Consider the following 19,596-nt stretch of genomic DNA (forward strand, 5'->3'; position numbering starts at 1 on the left):
ACTCATATCCTCATCCCAGGGGTTACCTTCAGGGGACCCTAACAAAGCAATGAGTTGGAGCAAAGAATCCAGGCCCCGGGGCGGGGGGGCAGTCTCAGCACCTTCTGGGTTCCCTTTGGAAGGCAGCTCTCCCCCCCACCCCCCGACCCCACCAAAGAGCACATCATCTCTGCTCCCTGTGGGCCTCAGCCCTGCCTGGGGCTGAGCAGGTCAGATCAATGCTGGGGCAAGTGTCAGCAAGACAATTGTGATAGATCTCAAGCCCCATCTGCCAATATAGCCTTCTCCGTAATAAGGAACATTTTGAACTCCACCTTTTGGACTTCTATGTCTATTTCTCAATTGGCCGGGAGGAGAAGAAAGGAGTATTATTAATTGATCCTCCGGAAACCCCAACATTTATCACTGTATTCCCAGAACCCAAAAGTGCCAGGAACCTAACAGGGGCTCATTAATATTTGTGGAATGGAAAAAAAGTGACATAGCAAGATTCACACCCAGGTCTTCTGCCTTCCTCCAAGGCCACGCCGCTTTTAAGTTACCCTGTGTGAGAGGGGAAGGCCGGAGAGAGACTAAGGGGGCCAGGGGAGAGCAGCAGAATGGCCTTGACGCCTGGCTCTCCCAAGACAACGTTCTCTGTGGGCCACCGCCCAGGGGCGAAGTTGGCAGCTGCCAGGAGGGAGAGCAGGGGCTGGGCTGGAGAGGTGCAAATATCTGCGCGTTACCCTGCCAGCCACGTCTGATCACAACCCTGTGTGTTTTGACCGAGAAGCTCTACCTGCCTCTCGGGATTGATGTGAAGATTAATGCCTGTTTAGCAAATTACAGCTTCCCCAGCACCTCCTGCTCCTGGGAGAGAAGGCGCCTTGGAAACGGAAAATAAAAACAAACCTCAGCGCTCCGTGTCAAGGCTTGGCCACGGCAATGACAGCTGGGCCCAACTCGACAGAGCGTGGAGGCTTAGCAAAGCGAGGTGAGGCCCAGGGCGCACCAGCAGGAAGGTGGAGGTCCTCAGGCTCTGGGGCACAGGGTCTGAGGGGGTGCGCAGGATGGGGCAAGGCCTTTCTGGAAAGACAATCAAGAGTGGCTAGTGGCCAGGGTCTGCGCCCTCTCAGGGCCAGAAGAGAAAGCGGGATGGTGTGGGGAGGGGAGTCCTGCCCCCATGCTGGAGGGGTGGCTCTGTCTGCCCTGCCACTCTCTGAGGCTGTCTCTGTTGTCTCCAAGGCAGGAAGGCTGATCCCTTTCTTCTGAGGAACTCAGAGGGAGAAACTGGGGATTACGGCGACTTTCGTTCCACTTGAGGTGAGAGATGGATTGTCGAGATTGTGGTAAATGAATCCTCAGCTGATCGTGTGTGAATAACGGGCCCACCGGGAAGGCCAGGGACAGGTCCGAAGGGAAAGAGCCTACAGCAGGCACAGGTGTGGCCCCGATGGCCCCGCACTCCCAGTGTCTGCACATCAGCAGGGTCCTCTGTGCGCTCGGGTGACCTCCGTTGGACAGGAGGGCCTGCTCCTGGCCCCACGCAGGCCAAGCTCTCAGCAGGTGCCCACAGGAGTCAGAAGATCATTAGTCAGCTTTTGGCCCCGAGGTAGGGGACTCGGAGACAGGCGTGTTGAACGCCGTGGCCTGTGGCAGTTATTCCCTTGATAATGCAACCTTCCCTTTCCTGGCTGGCCTCCCCTATACCACTGAGTTTCCTCCCCAACAAACCAGTTAAGCTCAAATCTTGCTCTGAGTCTGCTTCTGAGGGAGCCCAAACTAGGTCAGAATGGAAAGAAGGGATTTGAGGAAGCAAGAGTCTGGAAAACACCACAGGGCCATAAACAAATCAAGTGGTTGCCACTTAGGAGAAAAAAGACATTATGTCCATGCTCATCAAAATCTCTCTCTCTCTTTTTTAAATTCCATCTTCTCCCCCTTATGAACAGTCTCTATTTTTCCAGAACTGCAACAAGGTGCTAACAGAACTTGTCCATCTGTGAGTGAAAAGATTTCCTGGTGACAGGAGTCCAGCTGTGACCAGCCTGGAGTGACTCTGGCTGCCACATGCTGCTGACTGCCCTGGGCTGGGCCACTCACAGGGTGGCCACCCAGCAGGCTGGAGACACAGAGCCTTATCTATGGATCAGCTTCTCCTCGCTCCTTCCACCCTCTTCTAGACTTAAGTCAGGTCTCAAACCCGGGCCTTTCTGGCTTCTGAGCCCACACCTATGCTTTTCCTCACCAAACCTCACAACTGCTCCTCTAGGAGTCTGAAGGGCCAGACACCAGGTCAAATCATGGACACCAGGGGAGCAGCTGGTTGCCTTGCATCTTGGAAGGTCAATGTCCCTATCTGTAGAGAATTCCCCAAATTCTTCTGCTCCAGGAGATAATGGCCCATCATGGGCTGGAAGGCCCCAAGTGTGGGCTCGGCATTATTTCCAGGGAACTGAGGTAGCTGGTTTCTGAGGGATTCAGGCTGTCCTGTGGGCAAATCCAGCCCCACCCCCAGCAGCCCTGATTCTGTGAGGCCAACTGGCTGTTCTATTAGCTTCTTCTGCAGAAGAAACTACCACAGTCCTGAGCAGCTAGAAACAACTGATTCTTTCTATTTTACAATTTCATAGGTGAGGAATTTGGGTGGGGTTGATGGCACAACTCTTCTGCTTCTGGAGGCTTTCCTCGCGTATCTAGAACTTCAGCAGGGCTGCTTGCCAGGTTGGTCTCAGAGTGAGCTTTCCAGCATGAGGTCTCAGAGTAGTCACGCTTCTTACCTGAGGACCCTGGACTCCCAAATGAATGTTCCCGAGAATCAGGAGGAAGCTTCATGACCTTGTATAACTGAACGCCTCAGAGGTTACAAAGGGTGCTTCAGCAGTCACAGCCCACCCAGGTTCAAGGGGAGAGGCCATAAACCCCACCTCCCATTGGAAGGAGCGTCAAAGACTTTAAGGCCATGTTTTAAAAGTGTTATAAGAACCCAGCTGTCCAAGTTTGGCTTCGGCACTCCAAGCCACAGCCCTTTTTCCACACGCCTTCTCCCCTTGACCCCCGCCACTCTCCCACCAGCAAGATAGCCAATGTTCACCTTCTCTCTCAGGAAATACTCTTTCATGTTAAGTGTCAGGGTCTTCATGAGTTACTCCCCAGAGGGGCATTTTTACGTGAAAATTGTGGCCTCAGAATGGTGTGGCATACCCAAAGGAATGCATTGCTAATGGTGGAATTTCAGGCATTTACCACAGGACAGTAGGGGATACATTTTTCGACCAAGGGACTTTCCTGCTGCAGACAGCTGGCCGCTCAATCTGCCCTCAGCCCATAAACACCAAACTGTGGCCACAGGGGGCCCTCACAGCAGCCTGGACAGCAGCTTTCGCATGGCGGTTCCCCGGCCTGAGAATCAATACTCAGCTTGTCGAAGGGGAAGAGGTGAGGTTTCTGGACCACGCTGGTGGCCAGCTCAGAGCTACCCAGGTGCAGTGCCGCACGGTGTAAGGGGCGAGAATGAAGGTGCTGATGTGCATAGAACTCAAGTTTGTTGGACAGTTAAAATATTTATGTACCACTGGCTCCCTCAGAGCATCCCATTTCATTTTCCTCATTATTTTGTTTCTCAGCACTAACCTGTACATTAGCAACAACTGCTACTGCTGCTAAGTCGCTTCAGTCGTGTCCGACTCTGTGAGACCCCATAGATGGCAGCCCACCAGGCTCCCCCGTCCCTGGGATTCTCCAGGCAAGAACACTGGAGTGGGTTGCCATTTCCTTCTCCAATGCAGGAAAGTGAAAAGTGAAAGTGAAATCGCTCAGTCTCGTCCGACTCTTACCAACCCCATGGACTGCAGCCTACCAGGCTCCTTTGTCCATGGGATTTTCCAGGCAAAAGTACTGGAGTGGGGTGCCATTAGCAACAAAGACCATGTCAAAAAGAAAAGGAATAATGACCTGATGCCAGGTGGCACGAGTGGTAAAGAACCTGCCTGCCAATGCAGGAGACATAAGAGACTCGGGTTCGATCTCTGGGTCAGGAAGATCCCCTGGAGGAAGGCATGGCAACCCACTCCAGTATTCTTGCCTGGAGAATCCAATGGACAGAGGAGCCTGGCGGGATATAGTCCATGGGGTCGCAAAGAATTGGACATGACTGAAGCAACTTAGCACACATGCACAATAATGCTAATTTTGGGGAGCAGAGCAGAGAGGACCCCACACTCCATCTCCTGCTTCTGCTGCTGCTTCTCCCTTTCCCTCCCTCCCTTCATGTCTCTCTCTCTCTTTCCATATCACATAAAGACTTATTTATCTTATTAGTTTTCTTGCCTTGGTTTGGCCTGATGTCAGGATGAAGTGGGTATGGCTGGTACATTTCAATTTTTTCAGATAACTCTCACACATTTCCACACAGGTTCCTTTTAACATATCCCATCCCCACCCCTCCTTTCAAAACAAAGCTCGGAGTGCTTAGTTTCATGGGGGAGAGGCATCTGGGAGGTTCTGAGAGAAGGCAGCAAAGATATTATGAGTCACTTTAAGTTAACACTTTACTACACGCGGACACTGTTCTAGTATGTAAGTGCTAAATGTTTTCCATGTATTGGCTCCACTGAACTGTCATGACAGTCTGGGAGGCAAGCCCCAGAATGATCCCTACCTGACAAAGGAGGATTCTCAGACCTGGTGAGGTTAAGCAAACAGCCTGAAGACAGAGAGCGGGGAGGCGGCAGAGGGGAGAGTTGAACCCAGGTGGTCTGTGGGTATTGTCTGTTGATCCAGTAGACCACGTACTGATTCTGGTCCTCTGCCTTTGGCCTGTACTCCTAGGATGATTCCAGGCAACTTTAGGTCAAGGCTGATTTCAAATAGATGAGGGGGCCTGGTGCTGAGGTGAGAAGGAAGTAACTCAGAAGGCTGGCCTGGAGGTACGGCCAAGGGCGACTCTGCTTTGGGAGCATGAGGGGCTCTGGACTGCTTGGAAAACAAAATCAAAGACCCCTGTTGCCAAATGGAGGAGAGATGTTTGGACAGTGAAAACAGCGAGCTCTGCTTGACCCTGTAACCATAAGGAGCACACCCTGAGCCTCCTCTTCTAGACAGAATTCTTCTAGGAACATTCCTCCCAAGCCACACAGAGGCTGCCTGTGTCATTAACCCTGGAAGGGCCAGACCCCTGATACATGCTCTGTGATTCAGCAAAGCAGACAGCTTCTGCCTGGACTTCATTTTGCGAATGGTGCCAGTGTTTGAGAGTTATTTCCAGGTCTTGGTAAAAAGGACATTGCTAGGAGCCAGGAAATCTGGGGTCTGGTCCCCCCTCTTTGCTATAACTTGCCATGGGATCTTGGGCATCTCACCTCTCCCTTAACCTGAGTTTCTGTTTCTTCATCTAGAAACTTGTATTATTTGACTTCCACGTTCCCACCAGCCCTGAAATCTTACAATTCTCACATGAATCACCAAGGTGAGTCACCAAAACCTCTCAAACCCCAGGATCAACTTAAGCTTGGAGAGAGTAAGAGAGCAGAGAGGGAAGATGTTGATGTAAGCTAGGCAGTCTGGAAGCAGGACAAGTGGATGAAGTTGTAGGAGTCTCAGTCTGAAGGAGCATCAAACCCTGCCCCCTCACCCATGCGTCTCTGCCTTATAGATTAGGAGTCAAAAATCCCTTTAATGGGGACACATCTCCCATTAAGGAATGATTTCCATCCAGAAAGATGTAAGTGCAAATCCTCCAGACAGAGAATTACTTCACAGTTAACTTTAGACTAAAGTGTAAATGACTGCCACAAAATATATTTTTAAAAAGTAGGTCTTGACAGTTGGGAGCCTGGGTCTAAGAGCTTGAAGACAGAGGGGTGAAAGAGCAACTGAAAGAGCAGAGGCTACAAGAGTCCAGTAGCACGCTTAGTCTACAGCCCAAACCTGCTTTATACACTCCTATCCCCCATTTCCTCGCTCTAATGCAGGGGCCATGTTGGGGAGATTTCTGGTTTCAAGAACCAGAGAGGAGAGTCCAAACAAGCTGAGATACTGGGAGGCACCTGGAAGGGCTGTGTCTGCCAAGCCTGCCTTGTGTCCGGGTAAGCAGCCAGAAAGACGACCTTGTTTCCTCAAGGGCTGGGGAGCAAGACACGGTGCCCAGCTGGCTTGGAGCCCAAGGCAAAGGGGCGCGGGGAGGGGAGCCAGGATGTGCTGAGCTGGCAGGCTGGGCATTGCCCATGCACAGCCCTGCATACATTTTGTGCCTTCAATGTCCTCACCTTGGAGAAAAGTAGTAGCTTGTGCTCTAACCAGCTGTCCCCGTGTGTGATGTTTCACTTGATTTACTAAAGGGGAAAAACATTTGTTTCTCAACGCAGACATCCAAGAGAGCCCTGTGTGATGAATGACACAGGAATCAGCACAGAGGCTGCCGGAGTCCCAGCCCTGTTGGTGACCAGCATGCTCTGAGCCTCAAGGAGGGAGGGAAGCAGGGACCGGAGCCCAGGCACCCCTGAGCACAGACAGAGCCAGGGGAGGAGGAGGTTGGAATCAGCTGTGTCTATTCCCAAAGTCCAGACTCATGCAGACTCAGGCAGGGGATGTGGGGCAGCCTCAGGTCTGAGAAATCCTTAGTGGAGCATCAGCCATGGGGGCCTTACCAGGCAGGAATATAATTTATGCTGTTGTGAGGCTTGGTGTGAAGATACACATCCAGCACTTAGGATACACAGCGAGCACTCAAAAACTGATACTGCCGCTAATAACTATCCTCTCCAGCAGGAATGAACTTCTGGGGGGAATGAGGGCTGTGGGTGCCCCCAGCTGTCCCCCTCCCACCTTCCTCAGCCCCCGCCCCACCCCTCAGCTTTAGTTCTTTGCCTCTTGTTCCTCTAAACCCACTTGGAAAGGCTGGCTTTGCTGTATCGCCTGGCTGAGCCCCAGGTTCACAGCACTCACCTAGACCTGGGCTCAAGGTAGGAGGGACAGAGCTGGCTTCAGCCACCAGCATCAGGTCAGGAGCTTCCTGAGGACCGGGGCGGGGAGGGACTCCTCTCAGTCAAGCCAGGGGCTAGAAGAGCCTCAGGTGCAAAATGCATGCTTAATAACCAGCAATACAGGCGCCACAGGGAAAGTATGAAGAAGCACTGCGGTGATGTCCCTTGTACCAGCGGAGAATCCCACGGTTTTTATTCTGGTCCCCAACACAAAGGCCACGAGGGGCTGTCGCGCTCTGGCTTAGGGGCTCCACGGGCGAAGCAGATCCTGCGAGTTCCCACGGAGTGGAATTTGCTCCTCCTGGTTTACGTGGTTACGCTCACAGAACGAAAGGATTCTTCCAGAGCAATGTCATTTTAACAGCGCAGTGGTAAGAAGCAGCACGAGGCCAACTCCAGCCTCCCATTTATGAAAACAATAGCTCAAGTTTATGGTATTAACAGTTACCACAGGCACTTCATTTGTCCCGATGCCCCCTCTCCACAGGCATATAAATATATACACATAAACACACACAAATATGCACATATAGTACACACACATATTTATACACACACACATAAATACACATACACACATCCAAACACCAAGCACAAACTCACAGAAATGCATACACAAACGCACACACAGAAGCACAGATACACCCACATACACACATGGAATAAAGCAGACAAATACAACCTGCTCTTTAGGAAGTGACTATGGATGGAGCCTCTTAATGGCATTGGGATATGTGTGTGTGTGTTCATTCATGTCCGACTCTTTGTGACCCTGTGAACTATAGCCCGCCAGGCTCCCCTGTCCATGGGGATCCTCCAGGCAAGAATCCTGGAGGTCAAGTCATGCTTCCTCCGGATGCTCTAGGGAAGAATCCTTTGCCTCTTCCAGCTTCTGGTGGCTGTCTGCATTCTTTGTAGCTGTATCACTCTCATCTCTGCCTGCGTCTTCACGCGGCCCTCTCATCTCTGTGTTTTCTCCTCCTCTGTCTGTTATAAGGGCATCTATCACTGTATTTAGGGCCCACCTCAGTAATCCAGGATGATCTCATCTCATCTCTTTAACTTAATTACATCTATAAAGCCTCTTTTGCCAAACCAGGTCCCACGTACAGATTCCAGGCATAGCTTTTGGGAAGCCACCATCCAACTCATTACAGAAGGGCTGTTGTGATAACTCTAGGCGGGGTCTCCAGAACTCCAAAAATGACTCCCAGAAGCCTGCAATTGTGACCTGCCAGTGGGGGAGGGCCCACATCTTTGCCATAGGAGCCCCCAAAGGAACAGTTGTCTTTAAAAATCTATTGCTGGAGCTCAGAGCTTGGAATTAAGAAACTGTCTCTGCTGCTACAGCAACTGTCTCAGGACACTAACAAAACTGGTGAGTGGGAACTGGTATGCTGCTGTGGAAAATTCTGTGTCTTCTTGAGCCCATCAGTAGTGACTCAGTTACCTACACAGAATAGGTCGTTGTGGTGGACTCCTGTTTGTTGTCTATCTGGTATTTACTCTCTTTAATTTCCAGGAAAACCCTTCTGATTTTCACTTGCAGAGCCACTGTGTACCAGCTATCAATGGCTGTGTAACAAAACTCTTCCCAAACTGCATGACTTCAAGCAACAATAAGCATTATTTCCCATAATTCTGTGAGTATGCTCAACTGGGTGATTCTTCTGATCCTTGTGGTGTCTGGAGGCCCAGCTGGTCTTGTTACCGAATCCAAGCTTGCTCTGCTTGGTGCATGAGAGGCCAGTGAGTCCAAGAGACGAGATGTTGAGGCAAGGAATATGACTTTATTCAGAAAGCCAGCTGACTGAGACGATAGCAGACTAACATCTCAAAATAACCATTTTGTCAGGGTCTGGATGCCAGGTTCTTTTATGGATCGGAGATGGGGGAGGTGAGGAAACAAAGTAAAAAAGACCATTTAATTCTTGCAAGTATCTCCTAGAATGGCAATCCTCAGGCAGGGGGGATGTGTTAGTTTCATTTTTCTTACAGTCATTCGCAGGTGAGCACTTTAATTTAAGGGTCAGGCAGAGGGGGGCAGGATTCTCTGACACAGGCCATTATGTATGATTATAAAAGTCACAGAAACAGATCTAGCATGGAAGAGTCAAAACTGACTCTTCCCTGTTACAATCTGGACTGTTTCAGATGGCTCCAACCACACAGCTGGCAGGTTATGCTGGGTGCTGGCAGGGAGTCCAGCTGAGGATACTGGCCAGGGCTCCAAGATTCTCCCCAATGTGGGCCTCTCCACCCGGCTGCTTAAGCTTCCTTAGAGCATTCCGTGAGGGCACATTCCACACATGCAAAAGCAGTATCCACAGATTTCTTAAGGTCCAGCCTTGAAATTTACCATATTTTTTTGCGGTTAAAACAAGGTTTAAGGCTGGCCTAGATTCAAGGGGAAGGGAAATGGGCTCTACCTCTCAATGGGAGGAGTGGAAAAGAAGTTGTAGGCAGCTTTCATCTGCCACTCACCCCTAACTGCTCCCAAACCATGGGGTTCCCGTGGAGCTGACACCCCTGCCTGGAGTGGCTCTTGACTCATGCCAACCTATTGGAACATCTTTTCGTCAGCAACAGTGACTGGACCAGGAATGGTCACCTGATGCCAGTCAGGTCAGAATAGCAATCAGACTCACTCGGGGGACGTTCACTAGAGCTCTCAGGAAAATATCCTCTTTACTTTCCAGGCCAAACTTGAACCAGAGTAAACATGAGGAGATGCTGCCGCCATCTTACCATCAGTAGAGAGCCTAAGGATGAAGCCAGGGCGACAGACAGGGAGAAGCTGAGTCTCGATGACACTGTCTAATTTCTGAATACAGCAAAGTCTCGTCTGACTTGGACTGCTGGTGGGTATCCCCAGGCTGATCCTGCTACCCTGGAAATGTGCCAGGGAAATCGGTTGAGGCTCTTCCTGTCCTTCCTCATCACCCACTGCCAGGTGGCATGAGAGAATAAAAGCAAACCTCAGGTGGAATTTGGCCAGGTGGATGGATGGTCATTAGGAAGCAGGTACAAGGGTCTCCGATAGGCACTCTGTATGCAGGGCTCCTTCTGACAGTGATCCTCTCTTGGCGGGGTCAGCCAAATTTCGGGGGGCTCAGGCACCACAGTCCTCTGAAGATGGGGACGTGGCAGGGGGCCAAATGGAACTCCGGATTAGAGCATGGTACTGGGGGTGCCAGGGGTCCGTAATCTTTTTTTTTTTTAATTATCGAACTATAGTTGATTCACCATGTTGTGTTAGTTTCGGGTGTCCAGTAAAGTGACTCGGTTATACATATACATGTATTCTTTCTCAGATTCTTTTCCATTATAGTTTATTATAAGAAACCGAATATAGTTTCCCATGTTACATAGGACCTTGTTCTTAAATCATATATCTTAATATTTCTAAGATACCTCTGCTAATTCAAAGAGCTTCTGATGTAGATTTTTTATCTTTTTGGTGTAGATTTGATCTGGTAGCCACTTCTGGGGAGAAGGCAATGGCACCCCACTCCAGTACTCTTGCCTGGAAAATCCCATGGGTGGAGGAGCCTGGTAGGCTGCAGTCCATGGGGTCGCAAAGAGTTGGACACGACTGAGCGACTTCACTTTCACTTTTCACTGTCATGCATTGGAGAAGGAAATGGCAACCCACTCCGGTGTTCTTGCCTGGAGAATCCCAGGGACGGGGGAGCCTGGTGGGCCCCCGTCTGTGGGGTCGCACAGAGTTGGATACGACTGAAGCGACTTAGCAGCAGCAGCCACTTCTGGAGTCTAGGTTCCTGATTAGTTTGTTCCAAATGCTAATTAACTGTGCCTAGGGCTGCCGTCTATGGGGTCGCACAGAGTCAGATATGACTGAAGCGACTTAGCAGCAGCAGCAGCAGCAGCAGGGTAGGTGTTGGGAAAGGAAATGGCAGCCCACTCCAGTATTCTTGCTGAGAAATCCCATGGACAGAGGAGCCTGGTGGGTTACAGACCATGGGGTCGCAGTCAGACACAACAGTGACTAAACAAAAAACAAAAACAGAAGAGCTATACTTACACATACACACATCACTCTGTACACACAGAGATGTTTTACACTGACTTGTCACACAGATAATATAGCACCATTCTAAAGGGATGAGATGCCACATACGACCTTTTTATAAGAAGCTCACCCTTTCTTTGATTTCACCAAGAAGGAAGGCAGATGACTAACAATGAAATCTTTAAGCCCATCAGGGGCAGCTCTGTGATGTGAGGGACTTAGGGAATCTCATTCTGGGGTCCTTGAAAGACTACAGGGAGGCCCCAGAATATCTAGGGATCATTGGAATCATAAGGAAAATTATCTGTGTCAATGCATGTGTGCATTCAGGGTGTGGAGGTAGGGAGAGGGTAGAAGCTTCTATCAGATTCTAAAGAGAGTCTTGAGCCCCAAGTGTTAAGAGTCTCTGAACTTGGCACAGTTGGGCAGAGCGGGTGTAAAGAGATGACCTGGGCAAGCTTTAGCAATTTCCCAGTGGAGTCAGATCTACCAGTCTAGGACTTGTGCTCTGCAAAGGAGATTTCGAAATAATGATGCAGGGTCAGAGAGTGGGTTAAACATTGAGCGTTTGAGAAGCAAAAATGTTTTAAATTTTTTTATTTTTAATTTTCAAAGTTTTCAACTGTCGAAAAAACCATGGCATATAAAATGGACCAAGCATTTTTTAAGGGGACAATGTTAAATAGATTTCCTGAGCTAGTTCCTTTTTGTGACTGACGTTTTACTTAGCATAACATCCTTGGGGTTCATCCACATGGTAGCACATGTCAGAATTTCCTTCTTTTCTAAGGCTGAATGATATTCCAATGTGTGGACAGGCCACACTTTGTTCTATCCATTCATCCTTTGATGGACACTTGGGTTGCATCCACCTCTTGGCTACTATGAATAATGCTGCTATGAACATGGATGTGAAAAATCTCCCTTCTCTGCTTTCAAAACTTTTGCATAAATACCCAGAAGTGGAATTGCTGGATCACCTGGTGGTTCTATTTTTAATTTTTGAGAAACTGCCATACTGTTTTCTAGAGTGGTAGTGACTAACACTTTCACTTCACTTTCAGAAGCCATAGTGTTTTTAGCTGAACCTAGGGTCACTCAGAGAGTAAGGCACAGAAATTCTGGTCTCCTTCAAAATGGTTTTTTGTTTTGGTATGTGAAGGCAGTACGGGGTCATGATTAGGAGCAGGGCAAACAGAGCTGGGTTCGAATCTCAGTTCCATGAACAACTGGCTTTTTGACAATCTCTTTAGGTCATGATCTACTCAGCTATGAAAAGCATAATAGTGGTATTTGGTTCGTGAGGCATCATAAGGATTAATTAAGATCACATACAGGTTACTAAGGATGGAAACTCAGGGTGGCTGGTGCTTTTGTTCAGAAAAACACATCAACACTTTCATGAAGAAAAATCAGAGCAGAGCAGCATCTGGAATGGAGAAGTTGGAATACAGGGGGAATAAATTGCTCTGGAACCAGAATATTGAGAAACTGGGCTTTTCCACAGGCAGTCTGGGACTCCTCCAGGCTGAGACAAGAGAGTTGGAAGGAGAAAGATCTCAAGAGGGAGAGGAAGGAAACTGCAAAATGGCAGACCTCCGAGCCCTCGGTGAGAGAGGCCAGAGATGAATATCTAACAAGTGCAATCAGCCAGGAAATTGTGGGATGTTTAATTTGAAGTTGCTTCTGAGCATGAGCTACCTTGGTGATGGACAAGGAAGCCTGGCGTGCAGCAGTCCATAGGGTTGCAAAGAGTCGGACACAACTGAGTGACTGAACTGAACTCTGAGCATGAGCCCTTAGAGAACTCTTTCTTGGTTTGCTATGGAATTCTGGGTCTCACAGATGTGAGACCTATAGGTGTTCAAAGCCAGGCACTTGGGAGACTCATTCCTTAAGGAGAAGCTCCAGGCTTGTACGTTCCCTCCTGATGGTGGGTTGCCATGCCAGGATGGGGTTTATGGTGACACTGTGTCTCAGCCTTTCCTTCCCCTTTATGTTTTTGCCTCACTGCACAGCTTATGGGATCTTAGTCTCCCAACCAAGGATTGAACCCAGGGCCCCGGCAGTGGAAGTACCAAGTCCTAACCACTGGACCACCAGGCAATTCCCATCCTTCCCTCCTTGATGTGGCTCTTGCCTGGTTTGCTGATGTAAAGGAGCTGCTCAGCTACATTTCTGTGGAAATGGTTCCATATGGAGCTGTAGATTTGGCGTGTCCAAGGGAGGAGGGATGTTCAGGATCGTCCTATGGCGCCATGTTGGACCCCATCCTGAGGTAACTCCTCATCCTTCACTGTCCTGTGAGTGCCCATCAGCAGCCTCGAATCTTCAGTAGACGGCTTCTACATTCCATAGGCTGGGGGACGTGCCCCCATTTTAATTTCACAAATGCTTATATTCACTGTTGACTGTGTGTCAGGCACGGTTAGAATCACTTCCCTAATGCTGACCCTCACATCAACCAGAGGACGAAACAGGCACAGGGCAGGGAAGTAACTCGTCCAAGGTCTCCAGGCTGTTCAGGGGTAATGCAGGGATTCTACCCTAGGCGGCACAGCCCTAGAGTCCCTGCCCCCAGCTACTCTGCTGTGCTTGCATGAAGGATGGGCAGCAGGAGCTGGGGGAGTGAGGTGATTTGCATGTACACCTGAGACTCTTCAGACACATCCTTCAAGAACAGGGGCCTCCCCTGGATATGAAGGAAGAGAACTCAGGGCTGTCTGATGACACGGGCCTGGCATCAGCCTGTGCTCAGTACAGAAGATCACTGCTCAGCATTAGCAGCCCTCCCACCCGCTTCTGACCATGTCCCTCCTGTGAACTGCACACCTCTGGCAACAAGGTCAGAATTCAATTTCCCACTTCTGCTGGGGTGCCCAGGAGGCCAGCTCCCTTTGCCACACCTCTCCCCAGATGCCAGGGCTCACAGCTCCTGGAATGGAATGGTCCCCATACAGCAGAGAGAGCATCCCCAGAGGCCAGGTGACTCCTGGGCCCTCCTGGAGGGCAGACCTCTCCCTAGGTCGCCCCCTCATAAGTGTGGTTGCTGAGCTGACTGATAATTATCTGGGCTTTTCCTTGCTTGATGCCCATGGGTGGCCTTGGGGTGGGAACTGGGTAGGGAGTGGCAGTCAGAAGCTCTCACCAGGGCTCAGATCCTAAACTGGTGTTTTTGTGCACGCATGCATGTGTGTGTAAGTGTGTGTGTGAGGGGTGGCATCCCTGTCCCTGCGTCCCACCTTCGATGACAAAGGAAAACAAAGAAGATGAACAGGAAAAACCAGAGAAAGAGGGAAAAGGAAATGACTTCTCTCCTTCCTCTCTATCCTTGCGACCGCTGCTGCTTCCAGCCTCGTCTAGACTCTCTGATGGTTCAAGCCCCCAGGGAACATCTGGGGCACCTTTCTCTGCATCTTAAGGTAAGATCAAGTAGGCAGCCAGCAAGCAGAAAATAGCTCTAGAGGAGAATAAAGAACTATGTTGATGCTTTTAAAATTTGTTTTCTGCACAGGCTGATGATCAGGTAAACACTATAAGTGTTCACGAGTGGGCAGAGCGACCAAATTATAGAAAACACTCCCTGTGTGTGCTGTGGACCCATTCCCAGCCTCCTCCTCAATTCCTCCTACCTTCAAAATTAATTTCATCAGCCGGAAGGAAGAGCCTGAAGATCTCAGGAGTGCGTGCTCTCAAAACAAGTTGTTTTTCATCTGAAAATCAGGAGAATTTGGCTCGAAAAAACAACTGCCTATGGCACGAACGTGGCAGCGGGATGTGGGCATGTGAAACAGGATGGTAGGGTTCTTCCTGAAGATACTGACTCCAGGGGAAGGCCCTTCTGCTGCAGTAGCCTCAGCACCCAGCACACAGGAACCCCCCACAAATGCACTGAGACCCCCGGGGAGAATCGCCAGGCAGGCAGGCCCTCTTCAGGCACACTAGGTCTTCGCTGCAGACAGTGCCCCAGGCTCGCTTGAGCCACTCTAGTCCTGTCACCTCCAGTCTTGAGCACCACAGCCACCCTTGGGTCCTGATCTAAAGTGTTCCCTTAGCTTTTGACCTAGCTATTGAACTAGAAAGTAATCCTTCAGATCGATTTTTCCCATTTGCAGAACGATACAGGCACAAAGCTGCTCACTGCTGCAGTGTCCATAACAGCCCCAAACTGGAAACCTAATTGCCCGTTGGAACAGGACTGGCTAAATTGAATCTGATGTGCCCAGACTGTCGAATAATAAACAGTCCTTCAGTATGTGCTGGCAGGGAAAGTTCTGGGAGTAATACTGCTGGCTGCAGAAAGTTCCATGCAGACCAATGTGTGATCATATCATCTCAGTCTTAGTTGGATGTCCCCCAAGGCAGACCTTGAGACAAGAATCTGGGTGCATGTCATTATTTGGGAGGCGATCCAAGAAGCACAGTGGGGAAGAGGGAAGTGAGACGGGGGCAGGGGGATGCCAATAAAGGCTGTGTCAGTGAGTGGGTCCCTGCTGGAGGCAAATGGGGCTTAGTCCCCTGGAGACCCGCTGAGGGTCCATGTGGAACATGCCTCAGGATCATGCCACCAAGGTGCTGGTAAGCCAGGGTATTTATCCATGAACTCTGGCCCCTCATTGATTGAGAGGTATTTATTTCTGGACTCTTACATCTAGCCAATCCCGAGTATCAGCGGGTTATCTTCTTGGCCAGAGATCATCCTGATGCAGAGAGATACAGGAAAAGGTAGGCTTTGACAGAAATGTCTGCAGGTACCTCTGGGAGTTGGTGGGGGAGATCTAGGGGTGGTGAGTGGGTATGACAGACAGCATCTGCTGTGACCCTATTTGCATATCAAAAAAATTTTTAAGACTTCCCTTGCAGTCCAGTGGTTCAGAATCTGCCTGCCAATGCAGGGGACACAGGTTTGATCCCTTGTCCGGGAAGATCCCACGCGTTACAGGGAAACTAAGTCCCTGCGCCACTACTGAGCCCAAGTGACACAACTACTGAAGCCCACACATCCTAGAGTCCATGTTTCACGACGAGAGAAGTCACTGCGATGAGAGGCCGGCACCCCACAGCTAGAGAGCAGATCCGCTCACCACAGCTAGAGAAAGCCCCCACACAGCAAAGAAGAGCCAGCACAGCCCCCAGAGAAAAAATATTTAAATATATAGATATCATAGATATATTTGGGGAAATTCTAGGGATGTGGGCCTGAAGGCCTAGGGCATATGCTGCAGAGAGGCCTTTTTCACCTTGACCCCTTCTATAGGATTTGCATTAAAAAAAATTCCACATATTCCTGAAATCATTGAAAAGAATGGTTAATCATTTTAACATTGCTCCCTCCACAGCTACTAAAGCCCCCACTGAATGTTTCTGCCCTCCTTGAGTCTTTTCCAGAACCAAACAATAATTCCTTGCATGTCTTACGTGGATTAAGCATAGCAAAACCCATTTTACCTGCAACACAGGAGACCCCGGTTCAATTCCTGGGGCTAGAGGAGGGATAGGCTACCCACTCCAGTATTCTTGGGCTTCCCTTGTGGCTCAGCTGGTAAAGAATCCACCTTGCAATGCGGGAGACCTGGGTTTGATCCCTGGGTTGGGAAGGTCCCCTGGATAAGGGAAAGGCTACCCACTTCAGTATTCTGGCCTGGAGAATTCAACAGACTGTATAGTCCATGAGGTCGCCAAGAACTGGACATGACTGAGTGACTTTCACTTTCAACCCATCTTACACACAGTTTAGAAGCCAAGCTGTATGACTACCCTGGGAGGTGGGAGGTCAAGACCCAACTTTAGTAATGGGGACACTGAGGTTTAAAGAACCTAACTTTAACTTGTTCAAAGTCATACAGTAAGAGTAGGGGCCCAGGTGTGGAACCACAATTTGAACCAAAACTGCCTGGCTTCTGAGCCTATGCTGGCAGCCATGATGATGCTTCCACAGCTTTTCCTCCTTCTCTCTCGGAGACACTTTAATTCTTCTTCGGACCAACCATTTCCCCTTCCCCACATGCTTAAGAAGCTACTGAAAAAAGACCCCAAATACCCAAAGCAATCCTGAGAAAGAAAAACAGAGCTGCAGGAATCAGGCTCCCTCTCTTCAGACTATAATATAAAGCTACAGTAATCAAAGTAGCATGGTATTGTCACAAAAACGGAAATACAGATCAATGGAAGAGAACAGAAAGCCCAGAAATGCAGATTTTTTACCAACTAAGCTATCAGTTCAGTTCAGTCGTTCAGTTGTGTCCGACTGTTTGCAACCCCATGAATCTCAGCACGCCAGGCCTCCCTGTCCATCACCAACTCCCGGAGTTCACCCAGACTCATGTGCATCGAGTCCGTGATGCCATCAGTCATCTCATCCTCTGTCGTCCCCTTCTCCTCCTGCCCCCAATCCCTCTGAGCATCAGGGTCTTTTCCAATGAGTCAACTCTTCGCATGAGGTGGCCAAAGTATTGGAGTTTCAGCCTCAGCATCAATCCTTCCAATGAACACCCAGGACTGGCCTCCTTTAGGATGGACTGGTTGGATCTCCTTGCAGTCCAAGGGACTCACAAGAGTCTTCTCCAGCACTACAGTTCAAAAGCATCAATTCTTCAGTGCTCAGGGAAGCCCAAATCCATGCACCTATGGTCAATTAATCTATGACAGAGGAGGCAAGATTATATAATGGAGGAAAGACTATCTCTTCAATGAGTAGTGCTGGGAAAACTGGACAGCTACCTGTAAAATAATGAAATTAGAACATTCTCTAACACCATACACAAAAATAAACTCAAAGTAGATTAAAGACCTAAATGTCCAATTGGATATTATAAAATTCTTAGAGGAAAACATAGGCAGAATACTCTGACATAATAGGCAGATACTCTGCAGCAATATCTTTTTGGATCCACCTCTTGTGTAATAAAAATAAACAAATGGGACCTAATTAAACTTAAAACCTTTTGCATGGCAAAGGAAACCATAAACAAAATGAAAAGACAACCCTTCGAATGGGAGGAAATATTTGCAAACAAAGCAACTAACAAGACATTACTCTCCAAAATATACACACAGCTCATGCAGCTCAAAATCGAAAAAAACAAACAGCCCAATCAAAAAATGGGCAGAAGATCTAAATAGATCGCAGATGGCTAATGAACATATGAAAAGATGCTCAATATTGCTCATTATTAGAGAAATGCAAATAAAAACAACAATGAGGTATCACCTCACATGGGTCAGAATGGCCGTCATCAAAAAGTCTACAAATACTAAATGCTGGAGAGGCTGTGGAGAAAAGGGAACCCTCCTACACTGTTGGTGGGAATATAAATTGGTACAACCAGTACAGAGAACAGTATCGAACTTCCTTTTATAAAAGTTTTTTTTAATTTATTTTTAATTGGAGGATAATTGCTTTACAAAGTTGTGTTGGTTTCTGCTGTACAACAACATAAATCACCCATAAATATACATATATCTCCTTCCTCTTGAACCTCTTTCCCACCTTAACTCCCAGAAGTTCCTTTAAAAAAACCTAAAAACAGAACTACCACATGATCCAGAAATCTCACTCCTGGGAATATATCCAGAGAAAACCATAATTTGAAAAGATATATGTATCCCAGGAGAAGGCAATGGCACCCCACTCCAGTACTCTTGCCTGGAAAATCCCATGGACGGAGGAGCCTGGTAGGCTGCAGTCCATGGGGTCGCTAAGAGCTGGACACGACTGAGAGGCTTCACTTTCACTTTTCATTTTCATGCAGTGGAGAAGGAAATGGCAACCCACTCCAGTGTTCTTGCCTGGAGAATTCCAGGGACAGGGGAGCCTGGTGGGCTGCCGTCTCTGGGGTCGCACAGAGTCGGACACGACTGAAGCGACTTAGCAGCAGCATATGCATCCCAATCTTCATTGCAGCACTATTTACAATAGCTAAGACATGGAAGCAACCTAAATGTCCACTGACAGAGGAATGGATAAAGAAGATGTGGTACACACATACATATATATAGTCATTTAAAAAAATGAGACAATGTCATTTGCAGCAACATGGATTGACCTGGAGATTATCATACTGAGTGAAGTCAGAAAGACAAAGACAAATACTGTATGATATCACTTATATATGAATGTAAAAAAATGATACAAATGAACTTATTTACAAAACAGAAACAAACTCACAGACATAGAAAACAGACTTTAGGAGTTTGAGATTAACATATAAACACTGCTATATAAATAAATAATGAACAAGGACCTACTTGCTCCTTGGAAGAAAAGCTATGACCAACCTAGACAGCTTATTAAACAGCAGAGACATTACTTTACCAACAAAGGTCCATCTAATCAAAGCTATGATTTTTCCAGTGGTCATGTATGGATGTGAGAATTGGACTATAAAGAAAGCTGAGTGCCAAAGAATTGATGCTTTTGAACTGTGGTGTTGGAGAAGACTCTTGAGAGTCCCTTGGACTGCAAGGAGATCCAAACAGTCCATTCTAAAGGAAAGCAATCCTGAATATTCATTGGAAGGACTTATGCTGAAGCTGAAACTCCAATATTTTGGCCACCTGATGCGAAGAACTGACTCATTGGAAAAGATCCTGATGCTGGTA

The 19,596-nt window shown here is 48.5% G+C and overlaps 2 long non-coding RNA genes across 2 annotated transcripts in view; one reads left to right on the forward strand and one right to left on the reverse strand.

The window, feature by feature from the left end:
• LOC139181356 (uncharacterized) overlaps positions 1–19,596 on the reverse strand; it is a 65,757-nt gene that overhangs the window by 31,148 nt on the left and 15,013 nt on the right. The window lies entirely within an intron of this gene.
• LOC139180926 (uncharacterized) lies at positions 83–16,178 on the forward strand. Its single transcript, XR_011565116.1, has 9 exons — positions 83–973; positions 1,225–1,302; positions 5,376–5,446; positions 5,952–6,065; positions 8,512–8,605; positions 9,662–9,823; positions 13,014–13,273; positions 14,349–14,417; positions 14,510–16,178. It is a non-coding gene; the product is annotated as an uncharacterized lncRNA (long non-coding RNA).

Source organism: Bos indicus, chromosome X (assembly GCF_029378745.1).
Source record: "Bos indicus isolate NIAB-ARS_2022 breed Sahiwal x Tharparkar chromosome X, NIAB-ARS_B.indTharparkar_mat_pri_1.0, whole genome shotgun sequence".
NCBI lineage: Eukaryota > Metazoa > Chordata > Mammalia > Artiodactyla > Bovidae > Bos > Bos indicus.